The sequence below is a fragment of the Phacochoerus africanus genome, chromosome 15 (genome assembly GCF_016906955.1).
Source record: "Phacochoerus africanus isolate WHEZ1 chromosome 15, ROS_Pafr_v1, whole genome shotgun sequence".
Taxonomy (NCBI): domain Eukaryota; kingdom Metazoa; phylum Chordata; class Mammalia; order Artiodactyla; family Suidae; genus Phacochoerus; species Phacochoerus africanus.
The window spans coordinates 58,612,804-58,627,222 of NC_062558.1; the positions used below are offsets into that span (position 1 = coordinate 58,612,804).

The following is a 14,419-nucleotide window of genomic DNA, read 5'->3' on the forward strand; positions in this document are numbered from 1 at the left end:
AGAAAATGGCTTAGGAATGAAGGAGGGTTTTGCTTACCATCACCAGCTTCCAGACACTGTGATGGTAGCTGTAACCCAGTCCTGAAGGAGAAGAAAAGAGAGCTTGACTTAAGGGACACCAGTGTCACAGGATCTGATCCTGTCATCAGAAGCCATCCCTCTTTCGGAAGAGCAGTCTTCCACCTTTATTTTAGCCTCACAACAAATGCCATCTTCTCTGTCTTCACAGTCACAACAGAGAAAAGGATACCAGCTTAGCTCAGCCTAGAGGCCCTTGGGTGAGGGAAGGGGGAGGAAGTTCCTTTTGCCACTGCAGGGATGGCATGACCATCTTGCCCTCACTCCAAGCCCGCTGCCCACTCTCAGCAGAAAGAGTGACTCTGAGTGAGTCAGGTTCTCCCCAGGACCCAAGGAACCTAAGTAGCAATTTACCTAATGGGACAAGTGAGTGATCTGGAAGAATCAGTGGGTATCTCCCACTGCTTGACTCTGCTTCCTGGTTCAGCCTTCTGCATGGCAGGAGTTGACGCAAGATTCGTCCAGTGCTTTCACATAGCATATTTGAAATCAAAGTTCCCCTGGAATCCACTTATTACTGAGGAAGACACCAATCCTTCCCAAAAGGAAAGCAAATACTCTTGGAGCGCTATCCACTTTACTTCACACACAAATAGAATACACAGCCTATCACTGGATGGGCAGAGCTTGCCATCATTATGTCAAAATATGAATTCACTGGGGCAATTAAGTCTATAACCAATCAAGTCAGGAAATTAAAAAAAATCAGGTAAACTTCTTACTTGACAGAGTCATCAGGTACATTTATTCAATACAATCAAATTAGTACTCTTGAGAAAACACATGTAAGATTCCTCTGAGAAGTTGATAACTTGTACCTCAATATCTCTAGTAAACTTCTAAATTCTTGAACTCAGAGTCCATCTAATTTGTCTTAAAACCGTTTTTACTTCCTGAAAAGTGAAATGTTCAATCCCAAGATTTTTTTTTTTTTTTTTTGCTTTTTAGGGCTGCACCTGCAGCATATGGAAGTTCCCAGGATAGGGGTCAAATCAGAGCTGCAGCTGCCATCCTACACCACAGCCACAGCAACCCAGATCTGAGGGCTGTGTCTGCAACCTACATAACAGCTTATGGCAATGCCAGATCCTTAACCCACTGAGCAAGGCCAGTGGGATTGAACCCATATCCTCATGGATACTGGTCCAGTTTGTTACCCCTGAGCTACAATGGGAACTCCTTGATCTCAAGATTTTACTGTACATTCTATACCCATAAAGAGTCTCTCAAAACTGAGCCTGGATTTGATTGTAAGAAAAGTGACATTTGTAAACAGGTTTATTAAGTGGCAAATGATAGCAGATTTTACCACGTCGTCATCCTTCAACTTTGTGAATATATAATATTTTTGCTAGTTACTTATGCCTTTAATTTGCAGAAATGTTTCATAATTTAATTGGTACCTTCATTGGGAAGATTATCAATCTCTTTTTCCTCAAAAGATGAATAGCTTTAATAATGGAATAAAAGCAATGTGACCAAAAACACACCTCGTCTCCTTTTTCTCATGTCATGCAGTCCTTTGGGTACCTGAGTCAACATATTGTTTCATAATGAGTATTTTTCTCTCTTTTTTCTCCTCCAATGGAACATTGCCTGTTAACCATTCAGAATAAGATGTAAGGAGGCCAACTCCAAACATAAATCATAGGAACAACTGTGCATAACTACAGTAAACAACATCCAGTCCTTTGCTTAACTCACACTAACAGGATATTGAATGCAGCACCAGCGGCCATGACCAGTTGCTGGATGTAATCTATAGAAAGTTACAACACCTCTAGCCCCACACATTAACATGGCTGAGGCACTGGCTTTCAAAGTCTAGCTCACTGAGTTCTTAAGATGACAAGCAGAATCCTGGGGATGACAAAAACAGGGCACCCGCGATGCCTGTCCCCATTTATGTGCAAGGAAGACATCATATACAGACCCCTTTCCTTGGAACCCAAGTGCTTCTCAGAGCTCTTCCTACACAGGACAGCTCCAGGCAGCCACCATCACTCTCTCCAAGTTGGCTTGAGTTCAAATGTCTTTATGTGTGTGCATGAAACTCTTTCTCAGAACAGAAATGACCTGACTTTATAGCTCATCTTTAAAGAGTTTTCTGAGCCCTCTGTAACTGTTAGTTATTTTCACTAATAGATGAACTGGAAATTAGGAAACACAGACAGCTCTTTTTGTTAGTGCAAAAGTCCTACAACTTTTAGTAAACTGCCCAATACATAGTAGGTACTCAAAGTCATTTACAGAATCAATGAAAGTAAAATTAGTATTAACAACCGGAGTGAATGGTGACAATAACCAATTTTAGGGTCAGCCTTATTCATGGAGAGCATAGACAGCCAAGGACATGATGTATGTATTAGTCAAGGCTCTCCAGGGAAAAAGAACCAACAGAAGATACATATGTGTATGTGTATCTACTGATCTATCTATCTATCTACCTATCTATCTATCCATTTATCTGAGAGAAAGAGAGAGAAGGGATTTATTTTAAGGAATTGGCACATGAGTTTGTGTGGACTGGTGAGTCTGGCAGCTGGAGACCCAGGGAAGAAAGGATGTGCAGCTGAGTCTGAAGACCATCTGGAGGCAGACTTCCTTCTTCCCTGGGGTCCTCAGTCTTTTCTCTTTAAGCCTTCAACTGATTGGATGAAGCCCACCCATATTAATAGGCTTCATTCAAGTCAGTGAATAAAACCTGTGAGTAATTTCATCTGAAAAATATACCTTCATGATAACATATAGATGCAATCTTGATCAACACCCCAGTAGAATTTTGTGAAATTTCACAAGCCCATTCTAATATTTGTGTGAAAACGTAAATGGTCAATAATAGCCAAGGCAATCTTGGAGAAGAACAAAGTGGAAGGACTTTTACTGCTGGGTTTTGAGTTTATAATGAACTACAATTAGTTAAGAGAGAGGTATTTGGCCAAGAAGAGACAAATACACTGAAAAACCAGAGAGAGAACCCTGAAACAGGCCCACTCATATATGGACACTTGCTTTATGACCAAGACAGCATCGTAGAGCACTGGTGAAAGGGTGGTCTTTCAATAAATGGTGAAGGATCAAATGCATATTTCTATGGAATGAGAAGAAACTTGATTCTCACCTCATGCTATGCACAAAAATGAACTCTAGGTAGATTTTAGAACTAAATATGAAAGTTATAACAATTAAACATTAAGAAGTTCACATGGGAGAATTTTTTTTTTGTCTTTTGTCTTTTTAGGGCCACACCTGTGACATATGGAGGTTCCCAGGCTAGGGGTTGAATCAGAGCTGTAGCTGCTGGCCTAAACCACAGCCAGAGCAATGCAGGATCTAAGCTGTGTCTGCGACCTATACCACAGCTCATGGCAACACCAGATCCTTAACCCACTGAGCAAGGCCAGGGGTTAAACCTGTGTCCTCATAGATCTTAGTCAGATTTGTTTCTGCTGAGCTATGATGGGAACTCCAAAATAGGAGGATATTATCAGGATCTCGGGACAGGAAAAGATTTGTTAAGTGGGGTACAAAATAAAAAACAAAACCCACTAATCATAAAGAAAACTGTAATGACTACATTAAAATTAAGAACTTTAATTTATTAAAGACACAATTTCAAACATGAAAAGGCCAGTCATAGAGTGATAAATACAACCATAGCCCATATAACAACAAAGGGCTCCTATTTTGAAGATATTAAGTCATTAAGTAAAAGACAGTGGAAAAATAGGCAAGAGACTTCAAAAGGCATTTCATAAGAGACTTCCAAATGGCTAATAAATAGATGACAAGGTGCTCAACCTCTTTAGCAATGAGGAAGGTGCAAATTAAAACCATAGTAAGATACCTCTAACCACTGCCATTTAGACATTTTAAAATAGAAAACACAGACAATACAATTATTAGCAAAGATATGGAGCAACTCTCATCCACTGTCAGTGGGATGCTTGGCTAATACAAACCTTTGGAGAATGGTTTAGTATTATCTACTAATATGTGATAAACTCATGACTTAGGATAGCAGGTGTGTGTGTGTGTATGTGTGTGTGTGTGTGTGTAAGACATGTACACAAATCATCATAGCAATGCTATTAATAATGGCCTCAAACTGAAAATAACCTAAATATTTGTCAACAGAATAAATAACCTATTCTTTCAACAGAATAGATGGATGTAACAAAATACTCCAAGGTGATTAGAATAAACAAACATTGGATACTATATGCAATAATTTGGAAGAATTTCACAATCTTAATGTTAAGAGAAAGAAGTCAGAAGCAAAACTCTTCATACAATGTAATGGTATTTATACAAAGTTCAAAAGTAGACAAAATTGAGTTCTGGTGTTAGTAGTCAGAATTTTTGCTAACTTCGGAGGGGAGGGAAGATAAGTGCCTGGGAGAGGGGGACTCGTGGAGACTTCCTGGGTAGGGATGTGGTTTTATTTCTTGATATGGGTGATGGAGATGAGATTTGATCACTTGGAGGTAACTCATCAAGGTATATACTTACAGTTGTATGCTACACTTTAACAAAAAAAAACATTCAAATTCTTTAACTGATTTGGTTTAATCTGACATAGAGAATAAAGTGGCATAGAAATTTCAAAAATAGGAAAAGCTAAGAAAGGTAAAGGATCAATCTTGAGATCCACGTCCAAGTACTAAGAAGTTCCTGGGGGGTGGGGGGTGGGGAAAGGGTTACAGAAGAAAGATGGAGGAGAAAATTATGCAAAATATTTCAATAAAACATCCTAGAACTTTTGAAATTAGCGTAGCCTCCTAATGCCCAGTTAAGTGGGTAAAAAACAACAAAACAAAACAAAACAAAAAATACTTCACCAAGGCACATCACAGACAAATTTCAGAATACTGGAGCAAAGAATACATCCTAAAATCTTTCAAAGGTAAATAGTATCCAACTTCTCCCATCCATACAGGAGTGGTGCCTTCAAAAGTTGGAGAGAAAATAATTTTCAATGTAGGATTCCATACCCAGCAAAACTATCAAATAAGTATGCAGAATAAGCACTTAAAAAATAAGATTTAATAATGTTCACAAGAAAAGACGTTGCTTTTAAATAGGAAAACTGCATATTGTTTCATTTCAAAAGTTTCCAAAGTTAGTGCTTGAGAAATGCAGCAGGTAAACAACAGGACTAGTAGAATCCGGTTTTGGAGCTCTCTGCCAGCAAATAATCAAGTCTCTGTTCAGGAAGTCTTTTCTTATGAGGAGGTTTGAAGGAAGGTGCTGTTCACATCCCACCCTGTCCTCCCCTTCAGCCACCCTCAGAACTTCTCATAATGATAGAAGTTGGTGGACTTGTCCTTAGCACAACTCTTGTGTTTGGGGGTGGGGAAACCCATTCTCAAAGGTGGGGCATTGGCTCTTCTTTGTTCTCCATCTGGGAACCTGAGCACCTAGTGGTAAGATTGTTTTGCTGCTCATAATTCATACGAACTGGTGAACGAGGATGTCTCACTGTCTTTCTTGTTCTGCTGCTCTGTCAGCAGATGTGCCTCAGCATCCTCTGTGGATTTTAGCATCATGTGGAGCACCTTGGGGATGCAGAGCAGCATCTATTTGGGAGATATCACTACAGTCCTCTTTGCTGAGGATGCATGGATGTTTTCTGCCAGTTCATAAAGACAGTTGTCTGCATTCTTTGGCCTGAATTTCTGCTTCTGTGTTCCTGGATCCCCTTCTTCTTCTTTGGCTCTGTCTCACCATTCTTCATCACAAGTGTGGGCTCATGCCTTTGGTTGCTTTCTATGCCAAACACCAGGCTCATATGGGGGTCTTCCTCTTCACTGATTTCTTCTGGGCCCTAGCCTTTCAGTTTCCTTATGTCCTCCACAACTCCTGTCTTCATCTGAGTAGTTTCCCCTCATACCTTCTTTCCCACCAGTAAGGCCACTGCATAAGCCATGGGGCCCTTTCCCCATGTTCAGCACCTCTCAGGTATCCTCCAGTTTGATGAGCCTCCTCTGAGTCCAGCTCATTGTCCCACAAATCCGAGGCAGTCCAGTGTGGGTGGAACGTCTCCATGATAGAATGGACCCTGAGGTCTAGCTGCAGCAGTCAAGACATTTTTATACACACAAGATCTCAAAAAACAAAGACAAGACAAAAACAAAAAACTAAACCCTTTCTCAAGCATGCTTTTTTACAAAGTGATGAATGTACTCTCTGAAAACCAAGGAATAAATCTAGAAAGATAAAGACACTGGGTGCATAAACCAGGGATCCAGCAAGAGAGATGGGAAGTGACTCCTAGGAGATGCTGAAGAGGAGCCATGAGGTTCAGCAGGAGGGCAGGGGGGTCCAGGAGGAAGGTCTCCACGAGAAAGAATGAAACAGATGAGATGACCTCTGTTATAGTGTTGAGGCAGGTGTACCTTCAGCAATCATTTACTAACTCCAGGGAAAACATAATTTGTTCAAAAAGGAAATGTAATCAGAGTTCAATAAATAGCTAAGCTGCTATTTGCAGGGTCCTAATGAAAATGCTAAACCTAAAAATTATTATGTAACTAAATGGAGTGGAAGGGAATATGAGCGTGGGAGAGAAAAGGTGGGAGTGGTGTGGGAAGGCTGATAGTGAATTCTTGATTTTTAAAATTGCAAATGGAAATCATTTCTGAGCTATTAAAATATTAAGAAATGGCAGTATAAAGACAGCCAAAGAATTAAAATGGTTGCACGGGGGACGTGAAAACTGCAGGAAAGCGCCCTCTCTGGCAGCAGGGTGGTGGTGGTGGTGGGGGCTGAGGTGTGTGTCTCCCTTTTTCTTGTCACTAACCTTAACCCAGGCACCTCCATGCTCTACTCATCTCTGGCCCAAGCACACCTTTCAAATCCTTTGAACACACAACACCTTGCCTAATCTGGCGATTCTTTCTGTAGATCAAAGAAGAAGACATGAAAAATAAGTAACGAATAGGTGACCAGATCTCTCGCCCAGCTTTCCCTTCAGTAATCTCACAAACAAACTGTATAAATAATATAGCATCTAAAGAAAAATCACGAGAAGCTGGGGGATGGCAATGACTCTGGGCAATGACCCCCAATCTAAATGAAGAACTGAGATCACTTCCCTTTTCCCCTTTAAGTTTCCATGACAGAGCAGAACCTTCGGAGATGGCTTTTAATCAGACTGCGAGCATCCTGATTAAAAGCAACTTTTCTTTCCTTTCTACGACTCCCCCTCCCCCAGCTCTTGCAGTCTTGTATTGATTTTTGAGTGGTGAGTGGCAGGACCCAATTCAGTAACAGAACTAACTATATGACATTCTAACCTTGGAGCAGTTATAACCTACAAAAACCTAACAGCTTGGTACAAGCAGCTATGCACCATATTGCAGTTATGTTAAGGTGTTTGCCTCTGGAAGAGGATACACAAAAGTGTTCATGGCTGAGCTGGGGTGAAGGGACTGCTGGGGAAGGTGACTTTGTTGTAGTCTTACAGGAGATGCTCCAGCAAGAAAGACAGGCAGAGACACAGCCCGCTGGGATGGGAGGAAGCCTGGACCCACTCTGCTCACCAGCTAGTGGAATCTTGAATCCACAGAAAGGACAGAAGTGGTCTTTTCTACCAGGAGGAATCACTAAAAAAGGTGGACTTGCTACCCAACAGAGTTCTTGGCTTCTTTAATCATAGAAATTAATAAGAGGCCAGGCAATAAATTTAGGCAAAGCTTTATTGGGGCCCCTGCTGCAGTGGGGGGAGAAAAACAAGCAACAGTTTCCCTTGCTTGCTCACTGAGAGGGGGCAAGCTGGTTCCTTACATAGGGTGAGGGTAGGGGCAGGTCCAGGGGTCTGGCCAGAGCGATAGCATAGGTGATCTGTCCACCTCTTTGGTGGTTCTGTGTGCAGGGAGGTATGCATAGTACCGTGATTTTGCTCCTAACACCTAGCTTTTGCTCTTCAGATGTGGCTATTGTTTTTTTGGCTTTTTGTTTTTTGTTTTTCTTTTTTTTGCTTTATAGGGCTGCACCTGTGCCATATGAATGCTCCCAGGCTAGGGGTCAAGTTGGAGTTGTGACTGCTGGCCTACGCCATGAACCTACGTCCTCATGGGTGCTAATCAGATTCGTTAACCACTGAGCCATGACGGGAACTCCTTTTTTTTTTTGGTATCTTCATGCCCCTAATTTGCCCCAACTGTGCTTGCACACATTTATTTTTAGTCCCATACAGTTTCTTTGTATTTTGTTGTTCTAGGAGTTGTCTGTCCAGGTGCAAGCACTGCAGCAAAGGGTCCCAGGTCCCAGGTTCCAGGTACTGGCCTGTCTCAAGCTGACAAGGAGGAAGAAGCTCGAGACACAGGTAGGAGTCCACAGGAGAGCATCAGGCTAGGATCTTTTCCTTGAGGGCATGTTTTGCCTTGTCCGGCAGGATGCCCCAACAGCAGGAGGACTTGGGCTAACCCACCACTGAGCAAACTAGCACAAGTCCCCCAGGCTCCCTCCTTGCTCACCCAGCAGGGCAGCTGTCCAGCCCCACAACATTGTTGAGCCCCAGCCACTGGGCAGACATTGGCTGAGCGCCGCACCTGAGGTAAATGAAATCCAGGGGCAGCCTTGAAACCCCACTCTAAACCGCCCTAGGAACCCCTCCCACCCTGCCAGGCCCATCATCTGACAGAGGGTGTAACTCACATGAGGCTATAAGCTATGAGATGGTGAGACTCTGTCTGTCCCCTGGTTTCACTTTCCCAAACATGTATCCTCCTGAACCTGCAGAAGCAGCACACCCCCTAACCCACACCACCTGAACAAGTTCTTCTTTTGGTCTTTTTAGGCTTGCACTTGAGGCATATGGAAGTTCCAAGGCTAAGGGTCGAATTGGAGCTTCAGCTGCCAGCCTACACCACAGCCACAGCAACAAGGGATCCAAGCCACATCTGAGACCTACACCACAGCTCATGGCAATGTTGGATCCTTTAACCCACTGATCGAGGCCAGGGATCGAACCCCCCATCCTCAATGATCCTAATCGGATTCATTACCAGCTGAGCCACAACAGGAACTCCGGAACAAGTTCTTTACTAGATGAATGTGGACACATCAAGGGGCCTGCCTTGGATGCTCTTTGTTCATCCCTGGAAGGGTTCTGTTTCATCAGCAATTCCAAAACTATTCGGTACAACAGGTTAATTAACAGAGCAGCTGTTCTTTCTGTTACCCAAGAACATTGATGACAAGAGAGGATGCCCACTTTTGGTGGAGACAGAAGGTGAGGCAAGGGTCTGGTTCCTGGTTCTGTCTTAAGAAACATACCTATTCATCATTCTCTGACTCAGCCTACCATTCCTTTTCCCTTATGGGTTTAGACTTCCTCAAGGGAATAAACACTTTATTTGTCTTCATTTCTTCTTTGAGGCCTACAAAATTACCAATAACAAAGCAAGCGCTCAAAGATATTTATTTGTGAAGACATACTGATGGCCAGTAGGCACATGAAAAAATATTCAACATCACCAATTATTTAAGAAATCAAATCAAAACTACAATGAGGTACCACCTCCCACCAGTAAGAATGGCCGTCATTAATAAGTCCACAAATAACAACTGCTGGAGAAGATGTGGAGCAAAGAGAACCCTCCTACACTGTTGGTGGGAATGTAAATTGGTACAACCACTATGGAAAACAGTATGGAGGTTCCTCAGAAAACAGAATATAGAACTACCATATGACCCAGCAATCCTACTCCTGGGCATATATCTGAACAAAACTTTCATTCAAAAAGATACATGGATCCCTATGTTCACTGCATCACTATTCACAATAGCCAACATGGAAACAACCTAAATGTCCAACAGATGAATAGGTTAAGAAGATGTGGTACATATATACAACGGAATATCACTCAGCCATAAAAACAATGAAATGATGCCATTTGCATCAACACGGATGCAACTAGAGGTTCTCATACTAAGTGAAGTAAGTCAGAAAGAGAAAGACAAATATCATATGACATCACTAAAATGTGACACAAATGAACCTATCTACAGATCACAAACAGATACCACAGACACAGAGAACAGATGTGGTTGCTAAGTAAGAGGGGGGAGGGAGTGGGATGGACTGGGAGTTTGGGGTTAGTAGATGCAAACTATTACACTTAGAATAGATAAGCAATGAGGTCCTACTGTACAGCACAGGGAACTATGTCCAATCTCTTGGGATAGAACATGATGGAAGATCATATAAGAAAAAGAATGTCCATCTATGTATGACAGTCACTTTGCTGTACAGCAGAAATTGGCATGACATTGTAAACCAACTATATTTTAATAAAAGATAAAAAATTAAAAAGATATTTCTTTTTGAATTAATGAATTGAGTGGACTTAGTCCCCTTGGAAATCACACAAACAAAGCCGCCTCACCCCATGTTCTGAGGGGCAACACTTGGGGGTTCTAATGTCTTTTCCTGATTTGCTTCTCTGTTGATCCTTCCCCCTCCTCCATGTCCTTCCCCCAACTCCATGTTCTTCTCCATTGATTTATTTTTTTTCCCCTCCTGGCTCTGCATCCCATTCATTCTTTTGAATGTTTCCTTGAAGCTGTGATTCTCAGCCACGTAATACGCTCCCATTATGTAAAGTGCTCTAAAAATGTTCAGAACAATAACTATTTAAATTTTCATTAGTTAAATTTTCAATAAATAAAGCATGTTTAATTTGGGCAGAGAGAACTGGAGAGGAAGTTAAGGAATTGAATGAACAACAGGATGTTGCAACCTCCAGAAAGCTGGGAAAGGCCCACCTCAGAGGACCGGAAACCCTGTACTTTTATTAGTACTGGGCCCAACCATCTGTAGCACAGCCTGATAGAAATAAATCTTATTAAAGCAATATTTTTCAAGCTGTGCTGCTCACCTGGTTTTGTCCTTAATGGGTGCTGGATCACAACAGGCACAGTCACAGAGTGGACTCAGGGCTCAGGTGGCCATTTTAACAATACTCAGAAGGGCTCCCCAATGCAGTTATTTTTACAAAACTTTTTTCAGCTGTTATATCTAGAAATCTAGGAACTATCCATCCTATTTTTGTACATTGAAGCATAGTTGATTTACAATGTTGTGTCAATTTCTGCTGTACAGCAAAGTGCATTCAGTCACACACACGCGCGCACACACACACACACACACACACACACACACACACACATTCTTTTTCATATTCTTTTCCATTATGGTTTATCACAGGGTATTGAATCTACTTCCCTGTGCCCCACAGAAAGGCCTTGTTGTTTATCCAATCTATATGTCATAGTTTGCATCTGCTAACTGCAACCTCCCAGTCCATCCCTCCCCCTCCCCCTATCCATCTTATTTTTATTCTGTCAGGGGTGATGTTCAAGAAGTAGATGTGAAAGTACTTTTTCCTTATTACCATGAATAAAACAACATTGTCTATCTCCCCTGCAGTTTTGGGGGTGTCTGCCTTTCCTCAACTCCTTTGATCTGAGAACTGGGAACTCTGCCCCATCGCCACCTAGGAGTGGGACCACTCCCGTCTTTGCCATCGACCCCGCCCCTTAGGATGGGCTACTTGGGTGTGAATGGTCCATTTCTGGGCTTAGCCACACTCCCTGCCCTTGCAGTTCATCTTATGTCTTCTGAATACAATCTGAAGAATATTATACAGTCAATAAAATGATTTTAAAATTTAGGTTACTCTTGCAGCATCCTTTCAGTGATTTGTTGACCTTTGTATCATAAGCAAAAGAATTGGTTGGGCTTAACCCTGTATGCCTAACAGGGTTTGTTTTTGTTTTTAGTTTGTTTAAATTCACTGACTCTGATAGCTTCATATTTTTTTCTTTTTTTGTCTTTTTGCCATTTCTTGGGCCGCTCCCGCGGCATATGGAGGTTCCCAGGCTAGGGGTCTAATCAGAGCAGTAGCCTCCAGCCTACACCACAGCCACAGCAACGCTGGATCGTTAACCCACTGAGCAAGGGCAGGGATTGAACCTGCAACCTTATGGTTCCTAGTCAGATTCGTTAACCACTGCGCCATGACAGGAACTCCTGATAGCTTCATATTAACCTCATACATAAACAACAGTTTAGCTGGGCAGAGCATTCTGTTGTTCTGGACAGAATGCTGGAGAAAGGTCTGTTCATTCCTTTGCAGATTTTTTTTTTTTTTTTTTGGTCTTTTTAGGGCTGAACCCAAGGCATATGGAAGTTCCCAGGATAAGGGTCAAATCAGTGCTACAGATGCTGGCCCACGCCACAGTCACAGGAAGGCCAGATCCTAGCCACATCTTTGACCTACACCACAACTCATGGCAACACTAGATACTTAACCCACTGAAGTGAGGCCAGGGATCAAACTTGCATCCTATGGATAGTTGAGTTTGTTACTGCTGAACCACAACGGGAACTCCTGCAGATGTGTTTTTTATTCTCTATAACTCCTCAGGTATTCCTGCCTAGATGCATTTTGTTTGTTTGGTTGGTTGGTTGGTTTTTTTTTTTTTTGCTTTTTAGAGCCACACTTGTGGCACATGTAAGTTCCCAGACTAGGGGTCGAATCAGAGCTGTAGGTGCCAGCCTAGACCACAGCCACAGCAATGAGGGTTTTGAGCTGTGTCTGTGACCTACGCCACAGCTCACAGCAATGCTGGATCCTTAACCCACTGAGTGAGGCCAGGGATCAAACCTAAGTCCTCATGGATACTAGTGGGGTTCATTACCACTGAACCACAACAGAAACTCCTATATAAATATTTTTCACTTTATGCTTGAAATTCAAATCTTTCCCAAAGCTAAGACTAAACAGTTAACTCTTTCTTTGGTTTTTCTCTGGTACTCAGTAAGTCTTTTGGTACTACTAAGTCTTTCCTTTGTTTCAAAACCTTTCTTCCAATAACTCTTTTCTTACATTTACTTTCTTTTTCTGCAATTCCTCTATATTGTTTATACTTTACTCTTCATTTTGTATTTCTTTTTTCCTTTTCAGTGTGCACATATTCTGGTAGTGTTTATCCTTGGTGGAAAGTCAGAGTTGATACTCTATAGCACCACAGCTGTCTTGTACCGCCGCCTCCACCAGGGTTGTGTATGTAGCAAACATGTCTGTCATCTCCATTCAGTGTCTGATGATTTGAGAACATTGTCTTCTCTAGGTTTATAGATGCATATTTCTCTTAAATCTTGTTGAGAATCTGAATTTGAAAATTTCCAATTTTTTCATGTGTTTCTTATAAGTAGCATCTTTTGGGGGGGCGGGTCTTTTTAGGGCCACACCCATGGCATATGGACGTTCCCAGGCTAGGGGTTGAATCAGAGCCACAGCTGCCATCCTATGCCACAGCCACAGTGACACCAGGTCTGAGCTGCATATGCGACCTACACCACAACTCACAGCAACACTGGATCCTTAACCCACTTGCAAACCCACATCCCCATGGATACCAGCTGAGTTTGTTACCACTGAGCCACAATGGGAACTCCAAATAGCATCTTCAGAAACCTTTGCTCTAACTCCTGAGAATGTGCCTTTTAGCTCTAACTGCTTTACCTTTTAGGGTGTTTTTTATTCACATTTTCCATTTGGTTGCCTTGACAGAGAGGTCCATATCCCTCGAGACCTCATCTATGTTCGTAGGGATTTATGCTCAAAATCTTTGGATCTAGATAAAGGGAAGCAGGATAGATATTTTTATAATTTTTCCTTGGCCAGGTCAGAGACTCAAAAATGGGAGAGAAGAAGGAAGGAACTGGAAATAGAGATACTGATTACAGGAAAATTGACCATGGTGGCACAGTAGGTGGCTTACCTTGTGGTCTAGCAGTCAGGATGTTGGGTCTAGCAGTTGGGATGATGGCCTTTCAACTTTCCTGAATGTCACCCTCATTAAATACATCTGTGAGGTACCTTGACTTTCTGGCTGGGGTTGGCTGAGAACAAATGCCGTTTGCGGGGGGATGGGTTAAATTCGAGGATAGGAGACTAGTTAGAAGGCTACTGCAATAATCCACAGCAGACTGGCACACAGGAAGTGAGAGAGATCAGATGAAGGATGTACTGTGAAGCAGAGTGGACAGGACTTGCTGATGATTGGGGTGTGGGGTGTGGGATATGGAAGATAGAGACGCAAGCATTTTCCACCTGAGCAAACTTGAAGAATGAATTTTCCATTGACTGTGATGGGAAAGGACTGTGGGGAGAATGTTTCCGGATAAAAAGCTAGAGTCTGGCTTTGAACATGTTAAATTTGAGAGGCTTATAGAACCTCAGGGGAGATGTCAAGTATGTGAGTGTGGAAATCGGAAGGCAGGTCCATGATGGAGAGCATGAAGAAGGCAAAGAGGTTCACCCTG

General features: G+C 42.3%; 1 pseudogene; it reads right to left on the minus strand.

Annotated features, from left to right (window-relative positions):
• Positions 1-3,694: 3,694 nt before the first annotated feature.
• Positions 3,695-8,067, minus strand: LOC125115511 (telomere length and silencing protein 1 homolog; annotated as a pseudogene).
• Positions 8,068-14,419: the final 6,352 nt, after the last annotated feature.